A 15,798-nucleotide genomic window follows, 5' to 3' on the forward strand; every position below is an offset into this window, starting at 1 on the left:
TTTATTTCACAGTTGCTTTAACAAGTTGTAAAGATAATATTCTCTCTCCATGAAAGATACAGTTTCTGGAAAATACAAAGTATTTCTCACACCTCTCCATGAAACACACTGTAAAATGATAAGAAATGTAGAATGAACTTAAAATATATGAATATTAAATCTCTTGTGCTTAACACATTCCAACCCATAAGCATTTTTCACTCCCTCCTGTGCTTTTTCATTTAATGGGAGTTATTTTGATAGTATTAATGGGTTTTTTTGAGGTAAAGTCCCATCATCACATATATGGTTTTTCTTTTTCTTTTCTGATTTTTGCTGCAGAACTGCAACTCTTTAGCATGCTATGTATAGGAAGCCATCTGCTTATATATATATATATTCTCAAAGCCAGATTTTCAAGACAACAGAATACAAAATGTGGAAAGGTCCTGATTATAAGCTCTTAAAATCTGTTTGTATATAAACAAAGCTCTTTCCCTGAATGTGTCACACTCACAGAGAAATGTAAAAAGGAAGGAGAAGTGGTCTTATTCTTTAGGTACTCCATAAATACACGTGGAAACAGCAGTATAGACAAAATAAGGCAAATGTAACCAAAGTGGATGGGCAGGCGAACATCTGAGGGTTTTGCCTGCATAATTATCCCTATATTAATATCCTAGTTCCCTTGGGGCCACAGAGCCCCCACTCCCAGTCCACATGTTTCTAGTGTGGTTAATCTTACTCCCATCTCCATGAATGTGTGGAAGGAAATTCTAGCATGATCCTAAAACAAAGAAATCTGTGATGGTCAGGGTGGGGGGTGGTTGGGGAGTAAAAGGTAGAGTTTTAAAATGTGTTCACACTTAAATTGTTATCAACATAAAATAAACTGATACATTTTTATATGTAAGCCTCATGGTAACCAAAAAGCAAAAACCTATAGTACATACACAAAAGAAAAGCAGAAGGGAGTCTAAACATAATAAAGACAGACATCAAGCCACAAAGGAACAGAGCAAGAGAAGAAAGGAACAGAGAGGAAGCACAAAACAACCCACCAGCCATTAAAACAGCAATAGTATAAGCATCAATTACTTTACATGGAAACAAATAATTCCTTCAATCAAAGGACTCAGTGTCTAAATGGATTATAAAGCAAGACCATCTATGTGCAGACTACAGGAGATTCACTTCAGATGTAAGGATACACACAGACTGAAAGTGAAGAGATGAAAAAAGATGTTCTGTGCAAATGGAACCGAAAGAAAGCTGAGGCAGTTATACTCATATCAGACGAAATAGACTTTAAGATAAGACTATATAAATCAAATACTAACAGACCCAAGGAGAGAGATATACAGAAATACAGTAATAGTAGGGGAATTTAATATGTCACTTACATTAATGGATAGATCATTCAAAATGAAATTAACAATGAAGCTTCTACCTTAGAAGGCAAATTATATTAGATAATACACACACACACACACACATGCGTGTGTGCATGTTTAGCTGGAGAAGGAAACGGCAACCCACTCCAGTGTTCTTGCCTAGAGAATCCCAGGGATGGCGGAGCCTGGTGGGCTGCCATCTATGGGGTTGCACAGAGTCGGACACGACTGAGGTGACTTAGCAGCAGCAGCAGCAGCAGTGCATGCTTAGCAGCTTCAGTTGTGTCTGACTCTTTGCAACCCTATGGACTGTAACCTACCAGGTTCCTCTGTCCATGGGATTCTCCAGGCAACAGGCAAGAATACTGAAGTGGTTTGCCATGCCCTCCTCCAGGGGATCTTTCCAACCCAGGGACTGAACTTGAGCCCGCTGCTTCACAGTGGAAACCTACTGAGCCACCTGGGAAGCCTATACACACACACACACACACACACACACACACACACACACACACACACATACACACACACACACATATACATACACACACACATGTATACACACACACAATTATATCATATACCTGATGAACACAGATGTAAAAATCCTCATCAAAATGTAACCACACTGAATTCAGTAACATATTAAAATGATCACATATCATGATCAAGTGGAATTTATTTCTGGGATGCAAGGATGGTTCAACATCTGCAAATCAATCAACATGATACACCATATTAACAAAATTTAGGATAAAATTATAGGATCTCAACAAAAGCAATTTGATAAAATTCAGGATACATTTATGACAAAATCTCTCAGCAAACTAAGTATAGAAGGAATACGTCTCAATGTAATAAAGGCAATATATAACAAGCCCTCAGCTAACATTACTCAGAGGGAAAAAACTTTCAGCTTCTCCTCATTAAGATCAGGAAGAAGAAAATGATGTCCCAGTTGCCACTTCTATTCACTGTATCTCTGGAAGTCTGAGTCAGAGCAATAAGGTAGAAAAAGAAATAAAAGCTATCCAAGTCAGAAAGGAAAAAGTAAAACTGCCCGTATTTGAGGGTGTGTGTGTGTGTCTGTGGTGTGTGGTGTGTGTGTGTGTGTGTACACCTTCAGTCATTTCTGACTCTTTATTAACCCATGGGCTGTAGCCCGCCAGGCTCCTCTGTCCATGGGAGTTTCCAGGCAAGAATACTGGAGTGGGTTGCCATGCCCTCCTGCAGGCGATCTTCCTGACCCAGGGATCAAACCTGCAGCCCCTGTATCTCCTGCATTGGCAGGGAGATTCTTTTGCCACTGTGCCACCTGGGAAGCCCGATTTGAGGATGACATAATTTTATATACAGAAAACCCTAAAGATGCTACCCAAAAATATTAGAGCTAATAAACATATTCATTGTTTGCAGGATACAAAATCAATACATAAACATATGTTGCATTCAAAAAAACAACTATGATTTGGGAGAATGGCATTGAAACATGTAAAATACCATGTATGAAACAAGATGCCAGTCCAGGTTCAATGCACGATACTGGATGCTTGGGGCTAGTGCACTGGGACGACCCAGAGGGATGGTATGGGGAGAGAGGAGGGAGGAGGGTTCAGGATGGGGAGCACATGTATACCTGTGATGGATTCATTTTGATATTTGTCAAAACTAATACAATTATGTAAAGTTTAAAAATAAAATAAAAAAAAACAACTATGAGACAAAGAACTTAAAAAATTCCATTTATACTTGTATCAAAGAGAATAAAATGACTAAGAATAAATTTTTCCAAAGAGGTGAAAGATCATTACAGTGAAAACTATAAAACACTGATGAAAGAAATTGAACAAAACACAAATAAATGGAAAGATACTCTGTGCTCATAGACTAGAAGAACTGTTAAAATATCTACGCTGCCCAAAGCAATCTGCACGGGCAATGCAATCAAAATTACAGCAGCAGTCTTCACAGAAATAGAACTAACAATGCTAAAATTTGTGTGGAATCACAAAAGACCCTGAATAGTCAAAGCAATATTGAGAAAGAAAAGACCTAGAGCCATTACACTCTCTAATATCAAACTATATTACAAGTTACAATAGGAATAAAAAAAATTATGGTATTGGCAAAAAACAGATACACAGATAAATGGAACAGAATATAAAATCCAGAAATAAACCTACATATAGATAATTAAGAGGCAAGAATATAGGACAGGGAAAGCAGTTTCCTTCAATGGTGCTGGGAAATCTGGACAGCCACATGTGAAAAAATGAAACTGAACCCCTATCTAACCCCATACAAAAAATTAACTCAAAATGGATTAAAGAGTTGAATGTAAGATTTGATAACATAAAAGTCCTAGAAGAAAACTAGGCAGTAAATTTCTTGATATTGGTTTTGGCATTGAACTTTTGGATCTGACTCCAAAAGCGAAAATAAACAAATGAAACTATAGTAAACTAAAAAGTTTCTGCACAGCAATGGAATTCATCAAGAAAGTGGAAAGACAACCTACTGAATGGAAGAGAATATTTGCAAATCATATATCTGATAATGAGTTGATATAAAACCACATAAGGAAGCCACAGAATTCAATGGCAAGGAAATGATCCAATTAAAAATGGGCAGAGGATTGGACAGGCATTTTTCCAAAGAAGACATAGAGATGGCCAACTGATACACGAAAAGATGCTTGATGTCACGAATCATTAGAGACATGCAAGTCAAAACCGCAGTGAGGTATTACCTCATGTCTTTTATGATGGCTACTTTCCAAAAGATAAGGATAAGTGTAGGCAAGGATGTGGAGAAACGTGAGCCCTGTGCACTGTCGGTGGGATGGAAACTGCCTCAACCACTACGGAAACCAATTAAAATAGGACTACCGCATGACCCGCCAATTTTATTTCTGGGTATTATTTGAAGAAAATGAAAACACTAATTCAAAAAGATATGTGCACCCCTGTGTCCATGGCAACATTGTTTACGATAGCCAAGATACAGAAACAACCTAGGTGACCTTTAATGAATAAAGGCATAAAGAAGATGTAGAAGATATACACACCCACAACAGAATATTACTCAGCCATGAAGAAGAACAGACTCCTGACATCTGTGACAAGATGGATGGACCTTGAGGGCCTTGTGCTAGTAAATGAGCGAGACAGAGAAAAGCAAAGACGCGTGATTTTACCTATACGTAGACTCTTAAAAATGGAATAAAACAAAAACAAGCAAAAAATGTCAAGCTCATAGATAGAGAGGACAGACTGGTGGCTCCCAGAGGAAGGAGAGTGGAGTCCAAAGGAACACACTTCCCATTAGAGTGTAAATACACCACGCAGATGTGACAGACAGCATGCTGACTATAGGAATAATACTCGATCAAATATTTGGAAGTTGCTAAAATGTCCATCGTTAGAGAGTTCTTTCTCTTTATACAAAAAAAAAAAAAAAACCACACAACAAACCAAGACTGTACCTGTTTGGTGATGATGGTAACTAGATCTATTGTGGAAATGACTTCACAGTGTATACAAATGCTGAATCATTATGCTGACCACCTGAAACTAACATGCTATATGTCAATTATACCCAAGAGTTTTTTAAAAATAAAAAATTACAAGACTCTTCCAATCTTCTATTAATGAATGACAAACGACCCCACAACTTAGTAGCATAAAGTGATAACTATCAGTTGCAAATCTGTGGATCAGGAATCTGGGCAAGGCTCACTGGGGTTGGACCATCTCCACCGCATGTGGCATTGGCTGGACTTACTTACTCAGCTGCACGCTGGCGTCTGGCTTAACTGGCCACTGTCATAACTGGCCCTTCATGCTGGCTGGATCTTCCCTGGAACTGCACTATTCACATTTCCTCAGCCTCCAGGGCCTCTCCTTCTGGGTGGCCTCTCTTTCCACAAGGGCAGCCTTAATTTCCTGACTTGAAGATCCATGGAAGAAAAATGAATGACAGCAGAAAATCTTACGACTCTTGAGAACTGGGCTCAGAACTGGCACAGCCAAACTCTGGCACATCCTATTGGTCCAAACAATGAAATGATTTGCCGCGTCTTCAGGAATGGGGAAAGAGAACCCATGCATCAGTGAAAGAAGAGACGGTTTGTTACTATAGTTATATAATGATACAGCACCAAAGATGCACTGGCATGAAAAGATACCTTTGGCAGGTAGGGGTAGCATGCCATATGAAGATCTAAGCTATACAGCCTACACAGCAACTGGGAAAAAAGTGTTCTGCTTCTGCTTGAAGTGATAAGGGCATAAATTATGTCTATGCCATCCTGTCACGTGAGTAGGGACCTGCCTGAAAGTGGAGAGAATCCACAGGTGAGAGAGGCATAACGTTCTAAAAATAACATTTAAACATCTAAAGAAGACCATTCCTGACTCTAACACTATCCTGGACTTCCTAATTTTGGGGGTCAAAAAATTCTCTTTTAAGTTTTAATTGTGTTATTGCTTGTAGTGGGAATGATCCTGTTTAACACAGATGGTTCTGTCCATGCAGAGAGGAAGAACTAACTCAGCTCCCCCTCCCACTAACCCTAAGGTGTGGGACTCTGGATAAGAGAGAAAGCTATTTGATAAGCAATCAGTCCCTCTTTTTTTCAGCCCTTACTTCTCCATCTTTCTGAGGAACTATGGATGGAGGGTCATGACATTGTACAGGAGGCAGGAATCAAGACCATCCCCGAGAAAAAGAAGTGCAAAAAGGCAAAATGGTTGTCTGAGGAGGACTTACAAATACCTGAGAAAAGAAGGGAAGCTAAAGGCAAAGGAGAAAAGGAAAAATATACCTATTTGAATGCAGAGTTCTAAAGAATAGAAAGGAGAGATAAGAAAGCCTTCCTCAGAGACTGATGCAAAGAAATAGAGAAAAACAATAGAAAGGGAAAGACTAGAGATCTCTTCAAGAAAATTAGAGATACCAAGGGAACATTTCATGCAAAGACAGGCACAATAAAGGACAAAAATGGTATGGACCCAAAAGAAGCAGAAAATATTAAGAAGAAGTGACAAGAATACACAGAAGAACTATGTAAAAAAGATCTCCTGACCCAGATAATCATGATGGTGTAATCACTGACCTAGAGCCAGACATCCTGGAATGCAAAGTCAAGTGGGCCCTACAAAGCATCACTATGAACAAAGCTAGTGGAGGTGATGGAATTCCAGTTGAGCTATTTCAAATCCTAAAAGATGATGCTGTGAAAATGCTGCACTCAATATGCCAGCAAATTTGGAAAACTCAGCAGTGGCCACAGGACTTAAAAAGGGCAGTTTTTATTCCAAGCCCAAAGAAAGGCAATGCCAAAGAATGCTCAAACTACCACACAATTGTACTCATCTCACACGCTAGCAAAGTAATGCTCAAAATTCTAAAGCCAGGCTTCAGCAATATGTGAATTGTGAACTTCCAGATGTTCAAGCTGGATTTAGAAAAGGCAGAGGAACCAGAGACCAAATTGCCAATATCTGTTGGATTATCAATAAAGCAAGACAGTTCCAGAAAAACATCTACTTCAGCTTTATTGATTGTGTCAAAGCCTTTGACTGTGTGGATCACAGCAAACTGTGGATAATTCTTAAAGAGATAAGAATACCAGACCACCTGACCTGCCTCCTGAGAAATGTGTATGCAGGTCAAGAAGCAACAGTTAGAATTGGACATGGAACGATAGACTGGTTCCAAATTGGGAAAGAAGTACGTCAAGGCTGTATATTGTCACCCTGCTTATTTAACTTCTATGCAGAGTACATCATGCGGAATGCCGGGCTGGATGAAGCACAAGCTGGAATCAAGATTGCTGGGAGAAATATCAATAACCTCAGATATGCAGATGATACCACCTTTATGGCAGAAAGTGAAGAAGAACTAAAGAGCCTCTTGATGAAAATGAAAGAGGGGAGTGAAAAAGTTGGCTTAAAACTCAACATTCAGAAAACTAAGATTATGGCATCAGGTCCCATCCCTTCATGGCAAATCGATGAGTAAACGGTGGAAACAGTGACAGACTTTATTTTCTTGGGCTCTAAAATTGCTGCAGATGGTGACTGCAGCCATGAAATTAAAAGACACTGTTTCTTGGAAGAAAGGCTATGACCAACCTAGACAGCATATTAAAAAGCAGAGACATTACTTTGCCAACAAAGGTCCATCTAGTCAAAGCTATGGTGTTTCCAATAGTCATGTATGGATGTGAGAGTTGGACTACAAAGAAAGCTGAGCACCAAAGAATTGATGCTTTTGAACTATGGTGTTGGAGAAGACTCTTGAGAGTCCCTTGGACTGCATGGAGATCCAACCCAAAGGATCAAGTCAAGTCAATCCCAAAGGAAATTAGTCCTGAGTATTCATTGGAAGGACTGATGCTGAAGCTAAAAGTCTAATGCTCTGGCCACTGGATGCGAAGAACTGACTCATTGGAAAAGACCCTGATGGTGGGTAAGATTGAAGGCAGGAGAAGGGGATGACAGAGGATGAGATGGTTAGACCGCATCACTGACTCGATGGACATGAGTTTGAGTAAGCTCTGGGAGTTGGTGATGGACATGGAAGCCTGGCATGCTGCAGTCCATTGGGTCGCAGAAAGTCAGACACAACTGACTCAACTGAATTGATTTCTCCATCAGCACCATTCAGCAAAACTATTTTCAGGCTCTGGGTTATACTGTGCTTGATTCTCCTACTACAACTGGTTGAGGGTTTGTTGACCTATGAGGGGAGGGTAAATATGGTTATGGAGCCAACTCAGAGCCTAGGGATTATGAATCAGCCCCAAGCATGAAGGCCTTTGTGGCAAGGTGAGGAAAGAAACATGAAAACTATGACAAAGTCAGAAGACGAGAGGGTCAGGAATAAGGAGGAAAATAGAACACACGAGGACAATAGCTCAAAATGAATTCAGTGAAATAAAAAGCAGGTTCTAGAGACAGATGTCACAGCAGCAGATGTAGTGGAGTGACGTGCCTGCTAGGTCACAGGAACCACAGAGGAACAAGTGCCTATTTCCTCTGGGCCATTTCAGGAGCCGAAATCAGTTCCCACGTTGATCTAAGGATGTGAGACAGTTCTGAGATTCTTAAGCAGAATTAAATTCTGATCTTCATGTCAAACTTTTTCTTAAACTTTGACTTGGTTTCAGATCTAATGTAACCACTCGGTCCTCACATAAGAGAATGCTGTTTGCAACGAGGTGCCTAAGTCTTTGTTGACACATGTGGACTAGGACCTGAGTGGAACTAATCAGGTTTGCAGTAACAGAAGAGTCTGAACAGATATTATTTGCTGAGATCTCTTACACACCCAGTTGTCCTTCCTCCCTACACATCAATTATTTTATGTGTTCAATCTACATAGGTTTGACCTGTGGAAGGCACAGAGATCTATAAAACAAATGATAACAGTACCCATTATTGCTTAGGAATCCTAACTACATACCAGAAACCATACCAGTTTGATCAATGGAACTGGTCATTATCACCATTTATCAGGAATGCTGATTATATTGTTCATGTACATTTTTGTTCATTCGAAAAACAGAATAATCAAATTATTCTGATGAGAAAGCAGGGCTTACAAAACTCATATGTGACAAAACAGACCTCAAAACAAAGGCTATTAAGAAAGATAAAGAAGGACACTATATAATGATAAAAGCATCACTACAAGATGAGGATTTTACCTGCCTCAACATATATGCACTCAATACAGGAGCACACAGATAGATACAACAAATAATAACAGATACAAAGGGAGAAACTGATAGGAATATAATAACAGTAGGAGGCTTTAATACCCCACTGTACAAATAACGTATAAATGGACAGATCTTCAAAACAGAAAATAAGGCAACAAAGGTTCTAAATGATACAGTAGAACAGTTAGACTTAACTGATATCTTCAGGATATTACATCCAAAAAAAGCAGAAAACACATTCTTTTCAACTGCACGTGGGTCATCGTCTAGGACTGACCACATCCTAGGGCACAAAACAAGCCCCAACAAATTTAAGAGTATAGGAATTATTTCAAGTATCTTTTCTGATCATAATGGCATGAACCTCGGAATCAATCAACCACAGGGAAAAAAAAAAAAAAAACCACACATTGACCTGGAGACTAAAAACCACTACTAAAAAACCAATGGGTCAAAAAAGAAATCAAAGAGGAAATTAATCAACTGATTCCATTACCCGAGCATGAACGTCATACATTATTTGTACAGATTACTTCTCCTCTAGAAATATGATAAAGTATCTCATTTTTCCTACAACCCAAGGAAAAAGAAATCTGAAGCACCTCAAACAACAGTTGGAAGTTCATTCATTAGAAAGTCAAAATATGTCAATGTATGGAAACAATGATACACGACCTTTTCCTCTTCAGGCCTTTTATGTGTAATAAGACAATTAAAATTGAAATCAGTATATCATTCAAGTTTCTAACATGTGGATGAGAGGGGAAAACAGTCCATGCAATGCGGAGGCCTCCATATTGCACATTTCTGAAGCTGGCTGATTATCTAAATTCATGTGGAGCTTGTTAAAAATACTCATTTTGCTGCCCTTCTCAAGACCTCCTGAATCAAAACATGTGGGTCCAAGGAATAGTTTTTTTAAACACTTCCCAGGTGATTTAGCTTGTCAGCTAGATTTGTGAACCACTTTCTTATCCATAAGAAACAAACCGCCTTAAAAATCAAAGTAGATTTCCTACATATTAATAATCTTTTAGGATGTTAATATCAGCTTGGAATATTTAACATATGTGTCAAGGCATTTTTGAAGTGCCTTCGACTTCCTGTTCAGTGTTTAGCTGGGCTGATATAGTCCAGAGCCAGAAGACAGGCAGACGTTTACTCTGCTCAAGTTGGAAACTAAATGAAGCTTAATTATGACTTTCTCCACTGATGTTAAATTTACATGGTATATTGGAATTGTTTGTCACCATCTCACCGTGGGAGACTTCCAGGGAAGCTTGGGTTATGTCAGTCCTCCCTGCCCTCTTAGCTTTGTAGCTTCCTGTGTCCTTTGCTTGAAATGAATGACTTTCTCTCTCCCCTAAATGGCACATCTTTTCTCTAGTGCTGGATCAAGACTCAGCTCTCCTACCAACACCATGCCTCAGTGACTACATTTTAAGTTGAATTCATATTGCTGTTTACACTTGGCCTCAGTAGCCTCTGATTCCTAGATATGCAGCTGGTCTTCCACGTGGACTATAAAGTACGCCGAGGACACACCTGCTTCTCTGACGTTGCATTCAGGCTCTCCTTACGGCACAGAGCCGCTGTAAGACAGAGGCCTGCTGCAGAGAAGGCAGTGGCAGCCCGCTCCAGTTCTCTTGCCTGGAGAACCCCATGGATGGAGGAACCTGGTGTCCACGTTGGAGGCTGCAGTCCACATTGTCGCACAGAGTTGGACACGACTGACTCGACTTAGCAGCAGCAGAGGCCTGCCGAGTAAGCAGATGGATGGAAGAATAACTGGGATCTTAACAGCACAACTGTGTTTTCAGTAAGCTCTACAATTTCACTGGTCAATCTAAGGCCAAGTTAAAGTCATACACTTGACTTCTCGGAGCCTCAGTTTCTTCATCTAAAAACCATACAAAGAAGAAGGACAAGATAATATCTAAGGCCCTTCTAGTCTAAGATCAACAAAATGGATCTAAAACCTGAGGGAAAAATCACCCAATGTTTTGCTTTCCTGATAAAAACATGTTTTAAATTCACATCAATTTTTTGAAAATGTCAATGGTATATACACATGGCCTACTCCCTCGCCTCCTCAGCATTTGTTCAAGCATTACCTTCTCAGAGGGTCTTCTCTGACCACTGCACCTAGACCTGCAGCCTGTTGGCAACGTTCCCCCTTCCTTCCTTGTTTTCTTCATAGCACCGTCACCACCTGATACTCTATAATCTACTTGTTTCTGATGCTTAGTACTTCTCCCTCTTCATTAAGTTCCATGAAAGCAGAGATTTCTGACACTTATTTCTATACCCCTAGTGCCTAGCCATTCTTGCCTGGAGAATCCCAGGGACGGGGGAGCCTGGTGGGCTGCCGTCTATGGGGTTGCACAGAGTCAGACACGACTGAAGCGATTTAGCAGCAGCAGCAGTGCTTAGCCAAGCATATCACAGGCATTCAATAGATACCTGTTGAATGAAAGGCTCAACCAAAAGTAATAGGATAGCCACAAATCAACTTGATTCAATCCAAGAAACACAGAGAATCACAATTTTAAACAGGTGTGATGCATGCTGGACATCGAGGAGGATGTGATAGATGGAGGAGGAAATGATACAAAGCCTGGCTCCTGACATCACACGCCAAGAAAATCAGAAGTCTGGTAAGTGAGATGCTTAGAAAGAGAGTAACACGAGACAGAATTGCAAAAATATCAAACAGAACCACATTCAGGATCTTGTACGAGTTTAAAGGAAGGAGGGATTCAACCGTAACCAGAGGAGGATCAGGGAAGGTTTGTGATGACCCTGGAAGAACTCTGGGCAAATCACAAAATCTCCCGAGCATCCCCTTCACTCTTCTAGAAGAAAAAAACACCATCAGCTTTCTCACAGGGATGCTGTGAGCATTTGGTGAGCACACCTACCTCAGTGCCACCAGATGGAAGGTTCCCTGTCAGCTGAACCTGAATCCCTACTATAATGTGTTGCTCTGAAAACAAAGGTGCCAGTGATGGAAAAAGGTTTAAAAGTGGAAATATTAAGTTTCAAAATTAAAAATCTGCATGCCAAGTAAAGGATCATACTTTCCAAGGTTGACATATTTACATATCAGGTTTATTGTATAATTGCACAGGTTTTTTTTTTTTTTTTTTAATCTTGTGTAAGCACATCAATAAAATTGACTGTCACAGCAATTCTTTAAAATCACATTTAAGTAATCAAAAATTCTTATTATTTGTGCCAGTTTAAACAGGACAGACAAAGAAATGTTTAAGTTTAGGAAATTACTGTAGGAGAGGCTGAGATCCAGAGTCTGATGAAGCAAGAATGTAAAATCCATCAGATGTGTGAGACTTGAAGTTTTCTTTAGCCCCTCCGTCCTTCGGCCCTTAGCATCAGAACCCTATCTAACAAGAGGAAGAAAGGGAAACCTCTACCTGGGCTAAAGTTATAAAGAACGATTTTCCAAAGGGTCATGACCTGGCACTTTGGACTGGCAGAAGGTAAGAGGGGCTACTTGAATCAGACAGCCTGGCTTTTTTAAAATAAGAAACAGCTTTGACGTCAGTGCTGTCCCTGAACTGAACTGCTTGAAGGTTCAGACTGGGTTCAGTTAAATTATCCCTTCCTTCCTGCTCGTCCCCCTTCCCCAGCTTCCCCTAACCTTGACAGCATGGTCACGTTGCCCTGACCTTCCCAGATGGAACATGGCCAACCAGCATAGTTGCCACCGCCCTTCTGCGTCTTCTGGAACCAGGCTTATCCCAGCTCAAGATGCCGGAGTTGGCAAGAGCGTGGGAAGAAAAGGTTGGCCGCAGTGGGGCCAGGCTTGGGACTCCATGGGGATTCACGTAGTCAGGCTTGAACACTTCTGGAGGGCCCCTGGCAATGAACCCATGAAAAGTGTGAATGGAGACGTTCCTCCTGCCAGTCAAGAGATTCCCATTTCTAAAAGGGACTCCCATTCAAATCCTAGAGATCTGAAAATAACTCTCTGATGTTAGAGCTGCTTGCTAGAGCCTCAGTGTTTGAATTTTTGTTCTGATAATTACTTACATTGGTTTGTGAGGAGGATTGCAGGGTGAGAGAAGAAAGACTTAAGGGGCACAATTGTTTGAAGTAGGATTGTGGATGTTGTACATGATTGGGATATTCTCAGTGTAAAAAACATGAGATATATGATTATTGTAAGAGCAAAGTGATCCATGAGCTCAATCACAAAAGATAAATATCTTCTGTCCATCTTCCCACCTCTCACTCCCAGAGCCATGGTCTTTCTCTTCTCAGCGTCCTAGAACTTTAGAGATAATTTTGTACTTAGATGAATACATCCAAAGTTAAGGGATTCGCTCAAGGACACTGCTCAATGCTGTCAAAGCCTACATTTGGTCTCCTGAGCCTTGTATCAAGGCCTTCTTAACAGTCACATTGCTTCTTTGGGCAAGTAGATTTCATTTAACTCTGAAACAAATTCAAGACTACTAAAATATAAGATCTTTAGGAAAAAAAAACAAGAGGATACTATTTGTTACAATTAGGATTCAACAGTAATATTATCTTTCACTAGTAAAAGTTCACTATAATGGAAACCTGAAATTGATAAATAAAAACAAATTTGAAAAGCATATAAAGGAGAAATACAATTATTCACATCACCAAACCGTTTACCATTGGCAACATTAAATTGGGACTGGCCACATCAAACGCCCTGAGGATCAGGCTGGTAGAACATGCATGAATCAGACAGTTTAGAGAGATAGATTGGATGCTTCCGGAAATGGTGGACTTATATGGCATTAGAGAATTACCAAGGCTCCAGTATTGGAGCTCAGCTGGTAAAGAATCCTCCTGCAATGCGGGAGACCTGGGTTCAATCCCTGGGTTGGGAAGATTCCCTGGAGAAGGGAAAGGCTGCCCATTCCAGTATTCTGACCTGGAGAATTCCATGGACTACGTAGTCCATGGGGTCGCAAAGAGTCAGACATGACTGAGTGACTTTCACTTTCACTTTAAGGCAGCCAGAACCTGAGAAACCAAGAAGGGACCAGACAGAGGCAAACTAATTCTGCACCAATTTCCCCTGCAAAGCATTCGAAGACTCTTAAGCAGTACCCTTGAGGAGCTGAAAAGATTAGCAGAGTGCAGCTACCCATAGACATAACTTGAAGAGATCTATCACCATCTTCACAAGACTGAATCAGAGTTCAGAGCTGCCTAAACAGCTAGGACCTGGGAGACCAAGCTCCTATGGCAAGGCAAGTAAAGAACCGGTGGTGAAATATCTCAGGTGGTGGTGATTTACAGGGAAGAAGAACTGGAAAGCCTCAGGGAGGCTCGAGATGGCCTTCTACCCTAAAGTAACACAGTTAGAGGGGATGAGAGGGTTCACTGCAAGCTCTGAGATGTGCACAGTCCACCCAAAGGAATCCGAATTCACACTTCTTAAAAACTCTGTACAAGCTGAACAAAACCTTGATGAGCCGCATTTTAGCCCATAGGCCAGGGTTTCTGTGTGTAGATGACCTCTTATGAGAGCTACAAATATGTATCAATGGATGAGGCTTCAAGATTCAACTAGAACAAGACTCAGAGCATTTTGTACATCAAAAGCTGTGCTAAGGCCCAGCAGTGAATTACTCAGAGCTAGGGGGCCTCTAGGTGGTGTACACACCGCGGAGACAGAAGGCAGAGGATAAAGGATTCTCCAAGGAAGTGAAAAACCACAGACTGATGAGGGTCTGCTCTGCAATTCTTTTGATTTTTTTTTCCTATGTTTAAAAATTTTCATAGTAAAATGTTGGGAAAAAAATAATTCACTGCCAACAAGAGATGAAACAAACTAACAATGCTTCCCTTTTCAAGAGAAAGATTTGAAACTCTCAGGGGTGTGTGCAGTGACGTTACTAAAAAAGAATGGTTTTCTTTAGTTATCTGTTTTATACACAGTCGTGTATATATGTCAATCCCAATCTCCCAATTCATCCCACCCCCCTTTCCCTGCTTGGAGTCCATACGTTTGTTTTCTCTGTCCGTATCTCTATATGGGCCATACAAATAGGCTCATCTGTACCATTTTTCTAGATTCCACATATATGCATTAATATGTGATACTTGTTTTCCTTTTTCTGACTTACTTTTATCTGTATGACAGTCTCTAGGTCTCAGGTGGTGGGTAGGAAGAAGGTACAATTTATTTTCAAGTTAATCTTAAGAAAGCATTCCAGGGACTTCCTTGGCAGTCCAGCAATTAAAATTTCACCTTCCAATACAGGGGGTGTGGCTTCAATCCCTCGTCAGGGAGATAAGTTCTGACATGCCTCGTGGCCAAAAACCAAAACCAAAAAACAGAAGTGATATTGTGACAAATCCCATGAAGACTTTAAACATGGTCCACATAAAAATAGCTTTTAAAAATGCATTCCCATATACATTAGGTGTAAATATTGTCTGATTTCACTTATACAAGGTACCAAGACTAGTTAAATTCATAGAGTCAGAAAATGTGCTGGAAGATGCCTGGGACTGTAGGAAGGGGGAATGTGGAGCTGGGTGAGCAGGACAGAGCTTCAGCTCAGGAAGGTGAAAAGTTCGGGAGATGACGACGGTGAGGGGTGCACAATGATGTGAGTGTCTTTCGTGCCCCTGAACTGCACAGTTAAATATGGTGAACACAGTGTGTTTTATATTATATGACTTTTA

The sequence above is a fragment of the Bos taurus genome, chromosome 27 (assembly GCF_002263795.3).
Source record: "Bos taurus isolate L1 Dominette 01449 registration number 42190680 breed Hereford chromosome 27, ARS-UCD2.0, whole genome shotgun sequence".
In the NCBI taxonomy this organism is placed as follows: Eukaryota; Metazoa; Chordata; class Mammalia; order Artiodactyla; family Bovidae; genus Bos; species Bos taurus.